Below are 20133 nucleotides of genomic sequence, written 5' to 3' on the forward strand. Positions count from 1 at the left end.
ACCTGATCCATCAGCAGAAACAGTAAAAGTATCCACCATTCCCTTGCCAGGGGAGCCACTCATCCCCAATGAGTACCAGGATTTAGTGGAGGCATTTAGTGAGAAAGAATATGATATCCTACCACCACACTGACTGAATGACTGCACCATTGAAATTTTACTGGAGGCCAAGCTCCCAAAACCAAAAATGTACACTATGAGACCCTTGAAATGGAGGAACTACAGCAGTATGTGAATAAAAGCCTAGCAAAAGGCTTCATTGAACAGGCTAAATCCCAAGTGGGGACTCCAGTGTTCTTCAAGGAGAAAAAGAACGGGTCGCTGAGGCTCTGTATTGATTATAAGGGGTTAAACTGTGTGAGTGTGGAGAATAAGTACCTCCTCCCCCTCCTGAAGCACCTACTAACCCATCTGGCAAAGGAGCGTATCTTCACCAAACTGGATTTAAGAGAGGTGTACTACCAAGTAAGAATAAAAGAAAGAGATGAATGGAAAACTGCATTTAACTGTCCTTTGGACAGCTATCAATTCAAACCACTTTTAAGGATATAACGAGACTGTTTGCAGTTGGCCACCCCTGCACAGCAGTTTTGGTGGCCAGGTTTGAAAAAGGACATAGAAAAATATGTCAAAAGCTACACAGTATGTGCCACCATGAAAAGAATTCCAGGAAAGCCTCCTGGACTATTGCAGCCTGTCACGGATCCTTCCCAGCCCTGGGAAAAGATTGCTATGGATTTTATAGTTGAGTTACCTGAAAGCAGAGGAAATACGATAATATGGACTGTGATTGATTTTTTTTCCGATGTTTTTGAAAGTGTGAAGATAATCCTTGTTTCTTAGTCCATAGAAAGGCATGCCAACCAAATTGTAAATCATGACCTTCTAAAGTCAGTTATCTTCTATTTTTCAAAATTATCCATTCTCTAATCCAATTTAACGCCGCGGCATGGTAATATAACTCCCAGTCTGGCAATCCAAAACCCCCATTTTCCTTTGTATCCTGCAAGTATTTCATTTTAATTCTTGGCTCATTTTATTTCCTGCAAGGGACTCCCATCAGCCCAGAAACTGGCCAAGATGTTTCTTAAGCACATTTATTTTATTTTTATTTTTTATTTTAATTCCATTTATATCCCGCCCTTCTCCGAAGACTCAGGGCGGCTTACAAGCTTAGCAGTAGCCTTCATTCTATGTATATGCCTGCTTGTTAGGGCTTTCACACCCCCCCCAAGCGGCATTATTACAAAGTCAGCTTAATTGCCCCCAACAATCTGGGTCCTCATTTTACCTACCTCGGAAGGATGGAAGGCTGAGTCAACCTTGAGCCTGGTGGGACTCGAACCTGCACTAATTGCAGGCAGCTGGTGTTACTTAAGGAGGCATTAGCCCACTGCTCCACCAAGGCTCTACAGATTGCGTGGCACACCAAAACAAATAATCTCTGACAGGGGGGGTGCAGTTTACGGCCATGTTTGGAGAGGTTTTCTGAAAATAATTGGCTCATCGCAGGGGTTGTCATCAGCTTTTCATCCAGCTACAAATGGGGTGGCTGAAAGAGCGTACTTGATGGTGGAGTAGTACCTTAGGTCTTATGTGGATTATCAACAAACAAACTGGACTGACCTCCTCCCCTTTGCTGAGAAGTAGTTATATGAATAAGAACAGCCAATCAGCACTTAAATAGCCAAGGTAAGGTAAAGGTAAAGGTAAAGGTTCCCCCGCACATGCGTGCTAGTCGTTTCCGACTCTAGGGGCCGGTGCTCATCTCCGTTTCAAAGCCGAAGAGCCAGTGCTTGTCCGAGGACGTCTCCGTGGTCATGTGGCTGGCATGACTAGATGCCAAAGGCGCACGGAACGCTGTTACCTTCCCACCGTAGTGGTCCCTATTTTTCTATTTGCATTTTTACGTGCTTTCGAACTGCTAGGTTGGCAGAAGCTGGGATGAGTAACTCTGTTACGCGGCACTCGGGATTCAACCCACCAAATTGCCGACCTTCTGATCGACAAGCTCAGCATCCTAACCCACTGAGCCACCGCGTCCCTTTTTAAATAGCCAAAGACTACCACAAATCATGATCAACTATATTCATATTGAGGATTGACAATTCACTCTCATGCTGAAATTCTCTCTTGAGAGTGGAATGTATCAAAAGATTTTCTATGAGATATTTGAAAAGCCATTCCTCTCTCACTCCTTGTCTCATCTTCAGAGTTTCACTCCATCTATGACTCCTCCCACAGGTGTCCATTGACTCACTCAGAGTTTAGAGATTTGATATCTCTCCTTGTTGCCATTATCCAAATCATAGTGATTTATTGGTTGTCTTGGGGTTAACTCTCTAAAGCCTTTCAGATGTCACAAAAACATAAGCATTGTATGTTTTCAGCTTGGTAACATATCAAAGCCTTTCTGGCTATTTTTTTTTTGCACTTGACCCAAAGGTGCTTTTCAAAAGGCAACTGAAGCTTCTGTCTTGGAAGAGGGTTATGGATTATTCCTGCTCTTCCTGTCTTTGTTTCTTCAAAACAGACCAGGGCTGGAGACGTCATGTTGCTGCTTCTGCTGCTTCTGCTGCCCCAGGCAGTCTGGGGGAGTCTCAAAGCCAAATGCCTTCTGACTCTAACTAAGGATGAGGTGTCCCCACAGAACCATTACAGGCCAGGAGAGTTTCTCATTGGTGGCATAGTCTCTACAACAAAGGCTAGGTTTGAACCACTAATCTTCAAAACAACACCTTCAACTGAAGTAAATGAGTAAGTCCATCTTCCTGCACTGCATGAAAAGACTCCATTCCACTCTGCCTTATGAAGTTCTTTCTCCCTCCTCTTTTACAATGAATGGTCTCCTTGACCAGCTAGCTCATCTCTCTGTCTCATTTCATTCTTGAGAATCCATTTTCCACCTGCAGCAAAAGGTTGCTGGAATTGGGTATGTGTAGTTTAATGAAGAGAAGGACGAGAGGGGACATGATAGCAGTGTTCCAATATCTCAGGGGCTGCCCCAAAGAAGAGGGAGTCAAGCTATTCTCCAAAGCACCTGAAAGCAGGACAAGAAGCCATGGATGGAAACTTGTCAAGGAGAGAAGCAACCTAGAACTAAGGAGAAACTTCCTGACAGTTAGAGCAATTAACCAGTGGAACAACCTGCCTCCAGAGGTGGTGAATGCTCCAACTCTGGAGGTTTTTAAGAAGAGACTGGACAGCCATTTGCCTAAAATGGTATAAGGTTTCCTGCCTGAGTAGGGGGTTGGACTAGATGACCTCCAAGGTCCCTTCCAACTTTATTATTATTATTATTATTATTTGAAATTCTCAAATAAAGAATCAGTAGAGATATTCTTTTTTCTTGACTTTGAAGAAGAAGCATCCAATTTTCCTGACATCCTCTGAGCACAGTTGGGCTGAGGATGGAGAAGAGAGGCTGATACTTTTCTTCTAGCCCTCCCTTGCCCAAGAAATTTGTCAACATTGGTACAAAAATGCAGCAATGTTGTATTTTTCTCTGCAGTAAGAATTGAGATCACCTCCACAATTCTTATTCAGTACCAGAATTGACTAATTAAAAGAATGAATCCCAGATTGGAATTGACTTTGTTTTTTTATATGTGTGAATCCCAATTGAGTGGATACCAGTCATCTTAATCATACAATGAGTTAAATGTCAGTTAAGTCTCCATTGTAGTAATATAGACAACGTAGACGTTTCCAGAAATCAATCACTTACTTCCTTTGTTAACAGTCACAGTTGCTCATTGTGCGTGTGTGTGTGCGTGTGTGTGTGTGTGTGTGCTTTAGCTATTCTATATTTCATATAGAAAAACAGATCATGCTTCTAATTATTAAATATTGGAGATGATAAGTAGGGAAAGGAAAAACTTAAAGTTAATGTGGATTTTAAATATCATTATTAAATATCATTACTGCTAAGCTTGTAAGCCGCCCTGAGTCTTCGGAGAAGGGCGGGATATAAATGGAATTAAAATAAAAAAATAAATAAAATAAATTATGTGAAAAATGCTACACTGAGAGTATGAAATAAATAGAACTAGAGATACCTTCATAGGTCTTGGCACAAGAAGTATTTGATAGAAGACAAACAACACATAGGGAGAAGTGGTTAAACTTATCAAAAGTCATTAATACAAGACGATTGAAAATTAAAGAAAAGAGAATAATTAATTGCAGAAGGACATGGTTTTCACTGGTTCTTATCTGCACAGGTAAAAGAAAGGCTTAATATGGATTAAAACAGTGGTCCCCAACCCCCGGTCCATGGACCAGTACCAGGCCACAGCATGCCAGCAGCCAGTCTGCACAAACAAGCAAAGCCCCACCCATGGGATGCAGGCAGCACACAAAACCACACACTCTCCGGTCCATGGAAAAACCTTTCTCCACAGAACCTGTCCCTGGTGCCCAAAAGGTGGGGGACCTCTGAATTAAATGACACATGGAATTGTAAAATAAAAAATAAAAAGTAGCCTCGGTGGAGCAGTGGGCTAATGCCTCCTTAAGTAACACCAGCTGCCTGCAATTAGTGCAGGTTCGAGTCCCACCAGGCTGAAGGTTGACTCAGCCTTCCACCCTTCCAAGGTAGGTAAAATGAGGACCCAGATTGTTGGGGGCAATTAAGCTGACTTTGTAATAATGCCGCTTGGGGTGTGTGTGTGAAAGCCCTAACAAGCAGGCATATACATAGAATGAAGGCTACTGCTAAGCTTGTAAGCCGCCCTGAGTCTTCGGAGAAGGGCGGGATATAAATGGAATAAAAATATAAATAAATAAATAAATAAATATAATATGAAATTGAATTACCGTATTACAAATGATGACTATGTGAGCAAAAGAACAGGTTAAAGAATGCACGACTAAATGTGTGATTAAATTTGGATGTAACGTAGAGATGGAGAGAACGTGGGGAATGGATATTAAAGGTAAACTGCATCATACTTTAAGAGAATCTTTTAAATAAAATGATGCATTGTTCTTATATGACATCAGATAAGTTATCAAAAATGTGCAAAGGCATTACAAACCAGTGTAGGAATTGTGAAAAATCTGAAGGAACATTTTGTTATGCAAGGTGGACTTCTCAGAAAGCTAAGAAATTTTAGATTACAAATTGAAACAATGCAAAGGATTTTAAAGACTAAAATTGGGAAGAAACTAGAATTCTTTTTATTGGGACTTCTGAACAATGAATTTGAAAAGACTTGTAGATGGATTTTGTATATGGGAACTTCAGCAAGATTACTGTATGTACTACAATGGAAGAATCATGAAAATTGCCACAGCATAGAGGACTGGATTGTGAAAATGTCAGAATTTGCAGAAATAGAAAATTATCTGTTGAAAAGAAGGTTAGAGGTCATTGACATGTTTCTAAATATATGTTTGGGATTTTTTTCTTTTGTCTTTTTAATTTCCTGCACTTAATCTTCCTTTTTCTCTTTCTTTCTTTTCTTTCTTTCTTTTGATATCTTTTTATTCTATGTAAAATTCTGAATAAATATGAATTTAAAATAGAATAAACCAAAGCTAATAATAACTAGATTATTTCAGACATGATGTTTTCAATATCTTTAAATAAAATATAAATTGAAAGAATTGTCAAAGTTTCAATCAAGGATGCAAGATCTTTTCTGGAGATGGGATGCAGTCCATCAAAATATATAATGAAATGCTCCTGAACCTGACAAACTTCACTGAAAATACTATTGTTGTTTTTAAAGGTTAAATATTATGTTGTTTCCGTTGATTATGTTCTGTACATTCATACTTTCAGGAAAACATCATCAGAGTACTGGAAAATGCTTTCCTTCCTTTTTGCAATCCAAGCAATCAACAAGAATCTCAACACTTTGTTCAATGTCACCCTGGGATACAACATCTATGACAATTATTTCAGCACACAAATGACCTCAGAGGCTTTGCTGGACCTGCTTTCGGAGGGGGAGGCCAATGTTCCCAACTACAGCTGTGGAAGGCAGAGAAACACAGTGGCTGTTCTCGAAGGGGCTGATACCGACATCTCCATCCAGATTTTGACCATGTTGGGAACCTACAAAATCCCACAGGTGTGTCTTTGTTGGGAAGATCATTTTTGGACATGCAACTTAACAGCCAGACATCCTGTTTAGTAAATGAAGAACAAAGTTCTATTATGGGAATCGTGTGAAGTAAGGATTGTATGAAGCTTCCACTGAATGCAGATTGTACATCTCTGCTGGATGTCGTAAGGGAAAGTTCTTCATTACAAGGAGTGAAACAATTCCTCCATTAGGGCTACAGTTTTGTTTTTCTCTGGTTTTCAGTAAAATTGAGTTTCCTTGTTTTTATTTTCAGATCAGTTACAGTTTTGACTCCCAGATTCTGAGTGATAAAACTCAATTTCCTTTCTTCTACCCAATGCTCCCTGCTGAAGGAGTCCAGTACCCAGGGATGGTGAAGCTGGTCCTCCATTTCAGGTGGACCTTGGTGGGTCTCCTGGCTCCAGACACTGAGAATGGACAAAGGTTCATGAGGACAATGAGCTCCATGCTGATCAGGAAAGGCATTTGCCCAGTTATATCACAAACCTTCCCCCCAGCTCTTCAGAGACCATACATCTACATAGAACAATACCACAGGTGGAGAAAAGCGAACATCTTTATTTATGGTGCAGATATGAACTCATATGCTATAGGGTTTAAAATTATGCATCAGATATTTAAATATCTTGCTGAACCTCTTAGAGGAAAAGTTATGATCACAACAATCCGATGGGACTTCAGTGCTTATTTCAATGATAAGAGTATTTCCTTTCAATATATCCATAGCATTTTTTCCTTTCTTATGAAGAAAAATCAAATGGCAAACTATGATGGGTATACAGAGTTTTATTATACCATGAACCACTTTTCAAAGAACTCTTTCTTGTGTTCCTACACCAAGGATGCCTTTTCAGTGAAAGTCTGGAGACGGTGCAGAGAGAGAGAAGAACTGGAGGCTCTGAGGAAAGAGGAGAAGGATCGAATCCTGACTCTGGACAGCTATTTCATTTACAACACAATCTGGGCAGTGTCACGGGCCTTCAATGCAGCTTATTTATCCAGATCCAGGAGGACAACATTTAAAAACATTAAAAGCTTCAAAATTCCAGTGCTGAAGGCATGGCAGGTATCTCTTTTCTATTGCACAGCTCTCCATAGCAGTTGAGAACCAATTTTACAATTGTAAGAACTGTGTAACTATTCTGACAATAGTAATAATTTAGTGCTCTCTGAGCTTGCTTGTTTTCTTGCAGAGGTTTCATTTCACAAGAGCCTTGGTGGAGCAGTGGGCTAATGCCTCCTTAAGTAACACCAGCTGCCTGCAATTAGTGCAGGTTTGCATCCCACCAGGCTCAAGGTTGACTCAGCCTTCCATCCTTCCGAGGTAGGTAAATTGAGGACCCAGATTGTTGGGGGCAATTAAGCTGACTTTGTAATAATGCCGCTTGTGGTGTGTGTGAAAGCCCTAATAAGCAGGCATATACATAGAATGAAGGCTACTGCTAAGTTTGTAAGTGTTGTGATTCAGGGTCAGCCTGTGGGTTCGGCAGTTGGGTAGGACAACTCAGAGGAGGAGGGGGGTGTTGAAGACCTTGCTGAGGGGGTTGAAGATCTTGCTGATGAGAGCCCTCAGCCAGGCCCCTCCCACTTGGTCACCACGGAGACCCAGCTGTGTGAGCCTGACAGCGTGGATGAAGATGACCCACAGCTGGCCCTGTTCAAGGACGCCCGACGCAGGAGGCAGTCAATTAGGAGTAAACAGAGGAAGGCAATGGGGCTCCTCGGAAGGAGGCAGAGAGAAGCCATGCCCTGAACTCTATATAAGGGGAATGTGTGGGAGGGCTGGTTTGCTGAAGGCAACCGCTTGAATAGTTCCTGTTTCATAGCTCCTGTTTCATGGTTGGTGTCTGTTTTATGTTAATAAATTTGGCAGGCTTTATTCCAGCCTCTTGCCGTTTGTAAAGGGGTTGTCCCTGCCTTTTCTGCAGGGCCGGTAGCAGGCTGGTACAGAACAGTAAGCCACCCTGAGTCTTCGGAGAAGGGTGGGATATAAATGGAATTAAAATAAATAAAAAATAAAAAAATAATGCTAGTAACGAGTGCTGTTTGCTATCAGTTTATGTTCTGGTGTCTTGTCCTGTCAGCATTGGTGGGGGTGGTCTTAGAGGTTCTTTGGTTGGGCTGTTTACTCACAAATGAATATACATGTCCCAGGATAATGCTGCAGGTTCCAATCTGGGTCAGTCACTGGGACCAGAGGTTTTGCCTTCCAAGCTTTCAGACTCATGCTGGAGCCCATGTTCAGGGAACATCTCTCTAGTTGTGCTGTTCTCTGTGTGGTTGTTTACTGTTCTGTGTGGGCTGTTCACCATTGGCTTCTTTGGCAGTTTCTTGATTGGGGTATTGCTTACTTGATTGTTGGGCTGATGTTAACCTTGGAGTTAATCTATACTGATCTGCGGTGTCGATTGCTGGTGGAGAGGTGCTTGGGCCTTTTTTGTTTCTTTTTGGGCTGGGTGATACTCTCCTTTGTATAGTCTATAGATTTTCTCAATGTCTCTGTTTCTATTGATGGCTAGTTTGTCAGAGTGCCAAGCTTCTAGAAATTCCCTGGAGTTTTTGCATTTGGCTTGGTCTAGATTGTCTATATGTTGTGAAATTAAAGAGTTTCATCATGCCTTCTGACTGCTAGTTGGTGTTCATGGATGCATTCTGCCAGTGTTCTGCCTGTTTGTCCCGTATAGTGATTGTTTCAGTCATTGCATTGTATGTTGTATACGACTCCTGTTTTTTTTGTTTCCCCCCCCCTCTTTTGGGGTTGCTGGGTCTTTTGGTTTGCTTAGGATGTTTTGAAGGACTTTAGTTGGCTTTTGTACTACACTGACTCCATGTTGTTGTAGTAGTCTGTTGGTGAGTTTTAATTCTTTTACAGGTTTGTGTTGCTTGTACTGTATTGGATTGAGTGGTCAGGCACTTGGTAAAGTTGTGTGGATATTCATTTTGTTAAAATACTGTACATTGTATAGATGCTCTATTTCCTTTTTCTGCTGTTCTGGGTTGCTGCAGTGCATCTAAATAAAGTCCTTAGGCAGCTTCTCTTGTGGGAGGTTGGGATGTTGCTTTGGTAGTGGAGCATTTGGTTGGTATAGGTGGTTTTCCTATACACTTGTTTGTACACTAGTTTGCCATAATGGTCTCTGCTGATCAGAATGTCAAGGAAGGATAGTGAGTTGTTGTTTTCTTCTTCTCTAGTAAACTAGATTGTTTTAAAAATGATGTGTGTGTTTGCTAATTGATCCTTTTTTATTATGGTGAGGGTGTTGTCTACAAATCTGATCCATATTTTGGGTTGTACAGTATTTGTGGAAGTGCTATGGCTTCTAGACATTGCATGACGACTTCTGCCATCAGTCCTGAAAGTGGTGATCTCATGGGTGTCCTTTTAATTTGTTGGTAAATTTATTTATTTATTTATTTTTTATTAATTGAATTTATATACCGCCCTATTCCCGAAGGACTCAGGGCGGTTCACAGGGCAAGTTAAAAACAATACAAAAAGAGAGAATAAAATACAATTAAACAAAAAGAGAGAATAAAATAGATTTAAATTAATACAAGCCCACAAAATTAAGATAACATTAAAATTGAAAGTTAAAATTAATTTAATTTGTCCATCAGATTGGAAATATGCCATGAGGCACAGGTTTATGAGATCCATAATCCTGGATATTTCAATTTTCGTGTATTTGGCTACGTCAGGTGTGCTAAGGAGCAATGCGGTTATGGTTTCTTTGGCTAATTCTGGATCTATGGACATGAACAGGGCTGTGACATTGAGGCACTGCAATAGAGAGTTGATTGAGAGTTTGCTTCCTCTTGTAAGGTGTCCAAGTTTTCTTTTTTAAAAAAATTCTTTTGCAGTTTTGTCTGTAGGGATCCTGGTAGTGACATGATTAGGCAGAGGGGTATGCTAGGTTTCTGTGTTTTGGGGTATCCATAGTAACATGGGAGGATGGATTCACTGCTTCTCATCCACCACTGTTCCTCTTTCACAATTTGGCCTTTCTTAAAGAGGTCACTTTTGATCTGGTTGTCTAGTTTTAGCATTCTGTTTGTGTTCATTGGGATGTAGGTTTCTTTGTCTTCTAATATTTCTTTTGCTTTTTGTAGATATTGTGATCTGTCCATAATAACTGTGATTTGGTCTTTGTCTGCAGATAGGATGATGATGGTCTGGTCCTTTTTTAGGTTTCCAAGATATGCTTTGTTTTTGATAAAGGGCAACTTTTATCAAGTTTTGTTTTGAATCGTCATTCTTGATCCTTTTGGTAGATTTTTATTGTATACCCCTCAGTACAGATCTTTCCAGCACAAACAGGATTTTTGCCATAGAGCTTTGTATGTCCTGTTAACACTGTCTATTTTCTCCTCCATTACAGCTTCATTCCTTCCTTCAAAGCTCTCAGTTTTATAATAATTGTATCAATGGGGTCTATTTGGATGAGAATGGAGAAATGGTAGCAGACCTGGACATTTTGCACTGGATGATTTTACCTAATATGTCTATTGCCAAAGTGACATTTGGGAGTCTAGAAAGAGAAGGATACTTGGATTTCAAGTTGACGATCAACCAGAATGCTACTGCAAAAATGAAAATGATGATCAAGATGGGGAAAGACTTCATTCTATCCTCTCTGAAGGTCTTACTAAGAGGATTGCAGCATTGGGGCAGGGATATCATCTTAGTTCTGTAAGAGAGGAAGCGTCTTTTTTTGGTTTCATGTTCAGGTGTCTAAGAAAAATATCCTTAACAGTTATCAGTTTTCCCTGAGGGAGCAAGATTTAAATCATGGGGGTAACATGATTCAATTCTCCAAAGCAAAGGATCCATCCAACTTTCCCTTGAGTATATACATTGAGAATTTAAACTTAAAAGATGATGAAACTCTAGAAGGAATGCAAAGAAGAGCAACAAAGCCTGGAGACTAAAACATCTGAAGAATGGTTGCAAAATTTGGGTTTGGTTAGTCTAGAGAAAAGTAGGATGGAGGGACCTAATAGCAGTATTCTAGTGTTTGAGTGAGCGCCTGTTACTCGTCCCAGCTTCTGCCAACCTAGCAGCTCAAAAGCACGTAAAAATGCAAGTAGAAAAATAGGGACCACTCCGGTGGGAAGGTAACAGTGTTCCATGTCCCTTTGACGTCTAGTCATGCCGGCCACATGACCACGGAGATGTCCTCGGACAAGCACTGGCTCTTCAGCTTTGAAACGGAGATGAGCACCAGCCCCTAGAGTCAGAAACGACTAGCACAAATGTGCGGGGGAACCTTTACCTTTACCTTAGTGTTTGAGAGGTTGCCACAAAGAAGAGGGGGTCAACTTATTTTCCAAAGTACCTGAGGGCAGGACAAGAAACAATGGATGGAAACTAAACAAGAAGAGAAGCAACCTGGAATTAAGAAGAAACTTTCTAAGAATGAGGATATTAACCAGTGGAACAGCTTGTCATCAGAAGTTGTGGGTGCTTCATCACTGGAGGTTTTAAAGAAGAGATTGGACAGTTACTCATCTGAAATGGTATAGGATCTCCTGCTTGAGCAATGAGTTGGACTAGAAGACCTCCAAGACCTTCTAACCCTATTCTGATTGATTAATTAAAGATAAGTAGGGGATTGGAGGCTAAAACATATGATCTAAAGCAGTGGTGGGATTCAGCTGGTTCGCACCACTTCAGCAGAAATGGTAGATATTTTTTTGTTGTTTCCCAGGTCCATAATGGACTTCAGGAAGCAGCATCCATACAGAGAACCAGTTGTTCATATATTTGAATCCCACCACTGATCTAAAGTTGTGAAAACTGGCAATGGCTAGTCCAGGGGTCTTCAAACCTCACCCTTTTATGACTTGTGGACTTCAACTCCCAGAATTCCTTAGCCAGGCACACTGTCTAACAAAAAGAAGAATTAGGGGTGACATGACAGCAGTCTTCCAATGTTTGAGGGGCTGTCACAGAGAAGAAGATGTCAACCTATTCTCCAAAGCCTCTGAGGGCAATAAGCAACAGATGTAAACTTATCACAGAGAGATCCAACCTAGAATTAAGGATAAATTTCCTGTCAGTAAGAACCCTTAATCAGTGGAAAAGCTTGCCTCCAGAAGTTAAGGGTGCTTCATAATTGGAGATTTTTAAGAAGAGATTGGACACCATTTGTCCAGACTGGTATAAGATCTTCTACTTGATCATGGGGTTGGCCTAGAAGACCTCCAAGGTCCCTTCCAAGTCTTTTATTCTGTATTCTTTAAAAAGTGTGTGAGAAACCTTAGAAGAGAAGATAAATAGGCCACAACAAGTAGTCAAATCAGTTTGATGAGCTCCATGTTTCTTGTAGGCTTCAAATTTAGCAAAGATAAGCTGTGAACTAGAGATCCCCAAACCTTTCTATAACTGTTTTAGGAAATACAATAATTCACTTTGTGGATTTATTTTTTATTTATTTTAATTCCATTTATATCCCGCCCTTCTCCGAAGACTCAGGGTGGCTTACAAGCTTAGCAGTAGCCTTCATTCTATGTATATGCCTGCTTATTAGGGCTTTCACACACACACCCCAAGCGGCATTATTACAAAGTCAGCTTATTGCCCCCAACAATCTGGGTCCTCATTTTACCTACCTCAGAAGGATGGAAGGCTGAGTCAACCTTGAGCCTGGCAGGACGCGAACCTGCACTAATTGCAGGCAGCTGGTGTTACTTAAGGAGGCATTAGCCCACTGCTCCACCAAGGATGTTATTTCTTTCCCTCTCTCTGCCCAGCCACTGCCCCCTTCCAGATGTGTGGAAAGCTGTTCTCCTGGATTCATGAAGGTGGCTCAGGAAGAGAAGCCCATCTGCTGCTACAATTGTCGCCAATGTGCAGAAGGATCCATCTCCACCCAGGAAGGTGGGTGACAGCAGGAGAAAGTCTTTTGGGGAGGACAATGATCCTGACATTTTCTATGAACATACATTTTTTCAAGACTTGGCCAGAGTGGGTCCCATCCCTTTGAATCTTGATTAAAATATGCATTTATTTCATACTGAATTATAAGACTCTCCTGAGCAGGGGGTTGGACTACATGACCTCTAGGGCCCTTCCAACTTCTTCACCACCACCACCACCACCATCATTATTATTATTATTAATATTAATATTATTAATTTGGGGAGGTTAACTTTGTATACTAGTCAAGTAAACTAAGTTACAAATTATGGATAAAGACCCAGAGTAAGTGAGGGTTGAAAAAGACATCTCTTGTTCTTTATCTTTTACAATACATCTTCCATGTTTTGAATTACTGTTTGCCTCATTGCTCTGAATAGTGAGATTTTGCAAATTCCAGTATATATTGATTGAACCTTGACTGGGCCTTTGGAAGTGGATTGATCAGATTGTTCCAGGTGCCCATGTGGTGGTTGGAACCAGTTCTGTGGGAAGCCACAGTTCAGACTTTCAGATTTCCTCAGAACCCAAGAGTCACAAAACTGTTTTGGTTGCTTCCAGACACCAGTGACATCTCTCTGTGCCTCATCCATGCTCTACTCCATCTTTCTGTGTTCACAATCCAGATTAGAGCACTCCCAAATTTCAGTCCTCATACTGAACAGAAAGCAAACCTCATGAATTAAATTGACAGTTTCACAATTTCGGTTTCTTTTTATTTACATATTCATACAGACAGTTACTATGGAAGTTAGCATTTACTCAAGTTTGAGGAGATAAAGCAGACAAGAATGATACAAGAACTGGATACCAGATGCATGATGGGTGCCACTGGTCAGAGAATGCTGACTGGTGGCCCCCAGGGGGAGGGCGTTCTCTGTGGGTGCGCCTGACCTGTGGAACCGTTTACCAGTTGAGCTCCGGATGGCTCCCGACCTTCGCTCCTTCCGACGTGATCTAAAAATCTATTTGTTTGAACAAGCCGGCCTGGTCTGATGGGTTTGGGTTTTAATTATTGTTTTTAAGTAATTTATTTATTGTATTTGGGCACTATGATTTAATCTGTTTTTAATTTTTGTATTTTGGTATTTTGGTATTTATTGCCCTGTTCACCGCCCTGAGTCCTTCGGGAGAAGGGCGGTATACAAATAAAATAAAATAAAATAAAATAAAATAAAATGAAATAATAAAATAAAATAAAATAAAATAAAATAAAATAAAATAAAATAAAATAAAATAAAATAAAATAAAATAAAATAAAATAAAATAAAATAAAATAAAATAAAATAAATAAAATAAAATAAAATAAAATAAAATAAAATAAAATAAAAAAATAATAAAATAAAATAAAATAAAATAAAATAAAATAAAATAAAATAAAATAAAATAATAAAATAAAATAAAATAAAATAAAATAAAATAAAATAATAAAATAAAATAAAATAAAATAAATAAATGATTCCAACAAAATTTCATTGGTCAGAATTGCTTCTTAGGTCAGGCTGCAGCCAACTATCTTTAATCAAAGGATTTATTCTTTTGTTAATGTGGTCTCATAGTGTTTGTTTGCTCTTCATTCTACTCACCCTGTATGGCCCTAGGTTCCCTTACATCAGAGGTCCCCAACCTTTTGAGCACCAGGGACCAGTTCCATGGAGAAAGGTTTTTCCATGGACCGGAGAATGTGTGGTTTTGTGTGCTTCCTTCATCCGATCGATGGGGCTTTGCTTGTTTGTACAGACCGGTTGCTGGCATGCCACGGCCAGGTACTGGTCCATGGACTGGGGTTTGGGGACCCCTGCTTTACATAGTAATCACCTTACTCATCCATCTGTTTGGATGGTTCCTAAGTTTGATCAGGTGATTCCTTGCTTGTGTCTCCTAAGGCTGACATTCTTTACCTTGTGAGAAAGTGGTTCTCTTGCTGTTCATACATGCATTTTGATGTCCTAACTCCATATCCAACTCATGTTCACCTCCACCTAATCTTTCTTGCTCCATGGCAAAAGGATTGTTTACCCACTTTAGCTGGTATAATTTATATCAGACATGTCAAACACAAGGCCCGGGGGCTGGATCCGGCCCGCGAATTGGTTTCATGCGGCCCCGCGAAGCCATTCTGGAAACAGTGGGGAACGGCCCCCTCTGCCTTGGCCCTGGCCCAGAGACCCTCCTTCTGCCAGAGACCTTCAGATCTGTCCCACTCCTGCCCAGGCCCCCATAGGCCCCCTTGATGAGAACGATGTAGAGCTGGCCACGCCCACCCAGTAGGCCATACGCACTCTAGCCATGCCCACCCAGTAGGACACGCCCACCCAGGCCACACCCACCCGGCCCCCTGAGGGCAACCGCAATGCTGATGCAGCCCTCAATGAAATTGAGTTTGACACCCCTGATCTATATCAAGTGGTCTTTCGCAAATACTTAAACCCATTTTAAGCTCAATTCCATTGGTGCCTTAAATCACTGACAAAGGACTGGGCTCCAAGTAGTAGAAAGATCATATGATGGAACTGCCTTCCTTCCTTGAATCCTTTATTTCTCCCATTTTCTCTCTTAATACGTTTATCGATGAAATGGTGACATTAAAAAAAGAAAAAATAGGACTTCCGGTGGCTCCGCGGCGACGGAGGGAGCCTTCCCGGGCTGCCCGCGGCTCAGCTGGTGTTTTTTCGCCCGAAACAGCGTCGATCAGCTGTTCGGGCGAATCTGAAGCCCCCTCCTCGGGAGAAGAGGAGGGGGTGAGCCCCCAGGTGGGGGTTGAGTTCTCCGGGGCCGCCTGAGCTTGGAGCTTGGGCGGCTGAAGGATTGAACTCCCCCGTAGCCTGGGCTGCTCCCAGCTGGCTAGCGTCTCTGCTCCGGACTTCATGGAGCAGAGCCAGGCGTCTGCGACCATCCCTGCTTGAAGGAGAGACTATGAAAGGGAAAGAGCAGGCAGAGCAGTACAAGAGGGAAAGATGAAGAGATGAAGAAGATTTTATTTTACTCTCAAGCTTGATGGACTTTGCTTAAAACTTAAAGTGAAAGTGCGTCACAATTGTAAGTAAAAGATGGCGGCTAAACCTCCCCCTAGAACTTTTCGGAGTGCTGGAAATTCTCCGGTGCAACAACAATCATTGCTGCAGGCGTTGCATTCTCCTGATGTATTGACATCGAAGGATCTTGAAAAACATACCCAGTTAATTTTGGAGTCAATGGGTGTTAAATTTCTACAGATGGAGGAGAAATTGGAGAAATTGGAGCAGAGAATGGAAGAAAGGATGGAACAGAAACTTAGAGAAATGAAGGTAGACATTTTGTCCTCAGTGCAAAAAGTTGCTAAATGTGTGGAGGTGCTGGATGATCAAGTGCAAGATTTGATTCAAAAGAATGCTTTATTAGAAGCAAAAGTATTGGAAATTGAAGATTTAAAAGACAAAATCGACAGTGAACAGAGCTTGGCCCAATTTTACCAGATGCAGTTTGCTGTGAGAATTAGAGGCCTAAAAGAGAATATTAAGGAAGATTTAAAGCAGCTGGTTTCTGAGGCTTTTGAGGGAGTATTGAACCATCCAGCATCTGAATTAAAACAAGGTATGGACAAAGTGTTTCGTGTGAATTCGTGGATTGCTAAACAGAGAAAGTTGCCTAGAGATGTGGTGGTTTATTTTGTAAAAAGGGAAATTAGAGATGAAGTTATACAAGCTGCCTACGATACCAAAGTTGTGATTGCTGGTCAACAAGTTTTGGTTCTAAAAGAAATTCCTCCAAAGATTTTAAAGAGAAGGAAGGATTTTATATTTCTTGTGCAAGAGCTCAAGCAAAGAGATATAAGGTTCAGATGGGAGATCCCAGCTGGGTTGAGCTTCATGTATGATGGCAAAAGGTACTGTTTGAGTAATGTGAAGCAAGCGCATGATTTTTATAATAATGTCTTGAAAGTAACCCCATCAACACTTCTGGAAGCTGCAGAGGGATCTGGAGAAGGAGAACATCAAGAGGATGAAGATGCACAGATAGACGAGAAGGGTACAGGAGGAGTTCAAGCTGCAACTCTTTTGGATGATCTTAGAGAACAGAGGGTGACGCGTGCTGCCTTAAAACGCTCAAAAAAGGAAAAAAAATAAGACCAGTAGAAATCTATGGAACTTCCACAAAATATTTATAGTTAAGTGGTAGTTGTGTTTTTTTTAAAAAAAAAAAAAAAAAAAGTTTTGGGATGCTATGTATGGTAATAGATTTTTTTTTTTTAATTTGGAATTAATGGACAACTTACTACAGAGGAAGAGGAAGAAAGTTTTGTGGGTTAATGTGGGTTAATTTGTGTAAGAACTATTTATTAATGTGCAAATGAGAATATGTTAAGGTAATAGTGAATTGTGGAAGAACATAGATGGGAATGATGCTAGTTTTCTTTTATTTTAGTTTTTTATATATATTTAGTATTATTAAGGATTGGTTTACTATATACAAGCTAGAGAGTGATGGATTTTAGAGTTTATAACTGTTAGTATATGATTGTTTATGATTGCCGTTTAGATATATACCTTGTATTTTGCTCTGGGAAGTCGGGGGGGGGGGAGGGGGGAGGAGGGGAAGTGGAGGGGGGGAGGTAGGGGAGGGAGGAGGGGGAGGGGGAGGGGGGGAGATAGGGGGGAGGTAGGGAGGGGAGGAGGGAGGGGGAAGGGGGGTTTTTTTAAAGGAAAATTGTATTTTATAAAACTTTTCAATAAAAAAAAAAAAAAAAAAAGAAAAAATAATATGAAGATGTTCTAGCTGAAGAGAAATGAAGAAACATATTGATTCCATCGCCACACAGTCATTCCTATCAACAACAATTTTATCCAAACAATATATTTGATTTAAAAGGACATGTTAAAGGAATATCCTATACTTGCTCTTTTTTCAGATGCAGACAAATGTACCAAATGTCCAGAAGATCAACATTCAAACACCAAGCGAGTTCATTGTAATCCCAAGATTAAAAGCTATCTTTCTTATAAGGAAAATCTGGGGATCCTCCTGACTTCCATTGCCTTATTCCTCTCTTTAACCACAGGCTTTGGCTTGGGGGTCTTCATTAAATTCCTAGAAACACCAATTGTCAAAGCCAACAACCGGGACCTCTCCTACATCCTCCTGGTCTCCCTCCTGCTTTCCATTTTGACCTCCTTCCTGTTCATTGGCCAGCCAAGGAGGGTGAGTTGCCTCCTCCGACAAACAACCTTCAGCGTTGTTTTCTCGGTTGCCATTTCTTCAATCTTAGCCAAAACGATCACAGTGGTGTTAGCCTTCCTGGCTACAAAACCAGGGAATAAAGTGCAGAGATGGCTGGGGAAGAGCTTGGCCAACTCCATTGTCCTTTCTTGTTCTGGTCTTCAAGTTGTCATCTGCAGCATCTGGTTGGGAACTTCCCCCCCCCATTTCATGATTCTGACATGCACTCTCAACCTAGAGAGATCATCCTACAATGCAATGAAGGTTCTGTCACCATGTTTTATGTTGCCCTTGGGTATATGGGCTTCCTTTCTGCTATCTGCTTCATGGTGGCTTTTCTGGCCAGGAATCTCCCTGGGGCCTTCAATGAAGCCAAGTTGATCTCATTCAGCATGCTGGTCTTCTGCAGTGTCTGGGTGTCCTTTGTGCCGGCCTACCTGAGTACGAAGGGGAAATACATGGTGGCTGTTCAGGTCTTCTCCATCTTGGCCTCCAGTGCTGGCTTGCTGGGCTGCATCTTCTTTCCCAAGTGCTACATTATTATTTTTAGGCCAGATCTGAATACCAAAGAACATTTGATGTCAAAATAAAAAAGACATTTACAAATCTATTATTTTTCAAGAATGTCATTTATTAGAATCAATTAGCAGGTTTTGAGCATTTAATGTTTGTTTATTAAATTTAAAATACTGCCCATCTTGGCTAGAGATAACTCTAGGCAGCTTACAATTGAGAAAAAGGAAGAAAGATTAAAACAATAAATACACTATTACCACTAACATTGGTTTAAAATGGACAAATATGGGAAGGAAGGGAGAAACATAAACAGAGAACATATTCCTCTCATTCCTAAAGCTACACCTATTTATATTTCTTTATATTCCTATATAAACAAATAGGTAAAGGTTCCCCCGCACATGTGTGCTAGTCGTTTCCAACTCTAGGGGCCGGTGCTTATCTCCGTTTCAAAGCCGAAGAGCCAGCGCTTGTCCGAGGACGTCTCCGTGGTCATGTGGCTGGCATGACTAGACGCCAAAGGCGCACGGAACGCTGTTACCTTCCCACCGTAGTGGTCCCTATTTTTCTACTTGCATTTTTACGTGCTTTCGAACTGCTAGGTTGGCACAAGCTGTGATGAGTAACAGGTGCTTACTCTGTTACATGGCACTCAGGATTCGACTCGCCAAACTGCCGAACTTCTGATCGACAAGCTCAGCGTCCTAACCCACTGAGCCACCATGTCCCTTACATATAAACAAATAGCGATACACTAAGTCTCATTTTAGTCACACTAGTATGGGTAAAATACACACTAGTATGGGGCACTGTTTTACAGTGGTTCTCCTCCTACCTCCTGGGTCGCTCGCAGTCAGTGTTGACGGGAGGGCAGAGGTCCGCCCCGAGGCCTCTCATTTGTGGAGTTCCTCAGGGGTCGGTCCTCTCTCCCCTCTTGTTCAACATCTATATGAAGCCACTGGGTGAGCTCATTTGTGGTTCCGGGGTGGGGTATCATCAGTATGCTGATGATACCCAGCTTTTTCTTTCCACCCCGAACCAACCCAGTGATGCCCTCGACGTGATGTCCCGTTGCCTGGAGGCGGTCCAGGTTTGGATGGGGAGAAACAGGCTTCGTCTCAATCCTGCCAAGACTGAGTGGCTGTGCATACCGGCATCTCGGACTAACCAATCTTTTCCATCGTCAACTATGGGGGGTGAGGTGTTACCCCCCGTTGATAGGGCCTGCAACTTGGGCATCCTCCTGGATTCATGGCTCAGTTTGGAAGATCATATAGGAGCCGTGACCAGGGGGGCTTTTGCCCAGGTTTGCCTGGTGCACCAGTTGTGGCCTTATCTGGACCGAGATGCCCTACGCACAGTCACCCATGTGCTCGTGTCCTCCCGGCTAGACTACTGCAATGCTCT

At 41.4% G+C, this 20133-nt stretch overlaps 1 long non-coding RNA gene and 1 pseudogene across 2 annotated transcripts in view; one reads left to right on the forward strand and one right to left on the reverse strand.

Annotated features, from left to right (window-relative positions):
* Window positions 1-20133, reverse strand: part of LOC310635946 — an 871275-nt gene that overhangs the window by 535228 nt on the left and 315914 nt on the right. The window lies entirely within an intron of this gene.
* Window positions 211-18800, forward strand: LOC310633280 (vomeronasal type-2 receptor 26-like; annotated as a pseudogene). Its single transcript has 6 exons — window positions 211-465; window positions 2534-2709; window positions 5789-6080; window positions 6349-6480; window positions 12849-12975; window positions 17903-18800. The product of its transcript is annotated as a vomeronasal type-2 receptor 26-like (transcript).

This window comes from Vipera ursinii (assembly GCF_947247035.1).
Source record: "Vipera ursinii genome assembly, chromosome: 2".
In the NCBI taxonomy this organism is placed as follows: Eukaryota; Metazoa; Chordata; class Lepidosauria; order Squamata; family Viperidae; genus Vipera; species Vipera ursinii.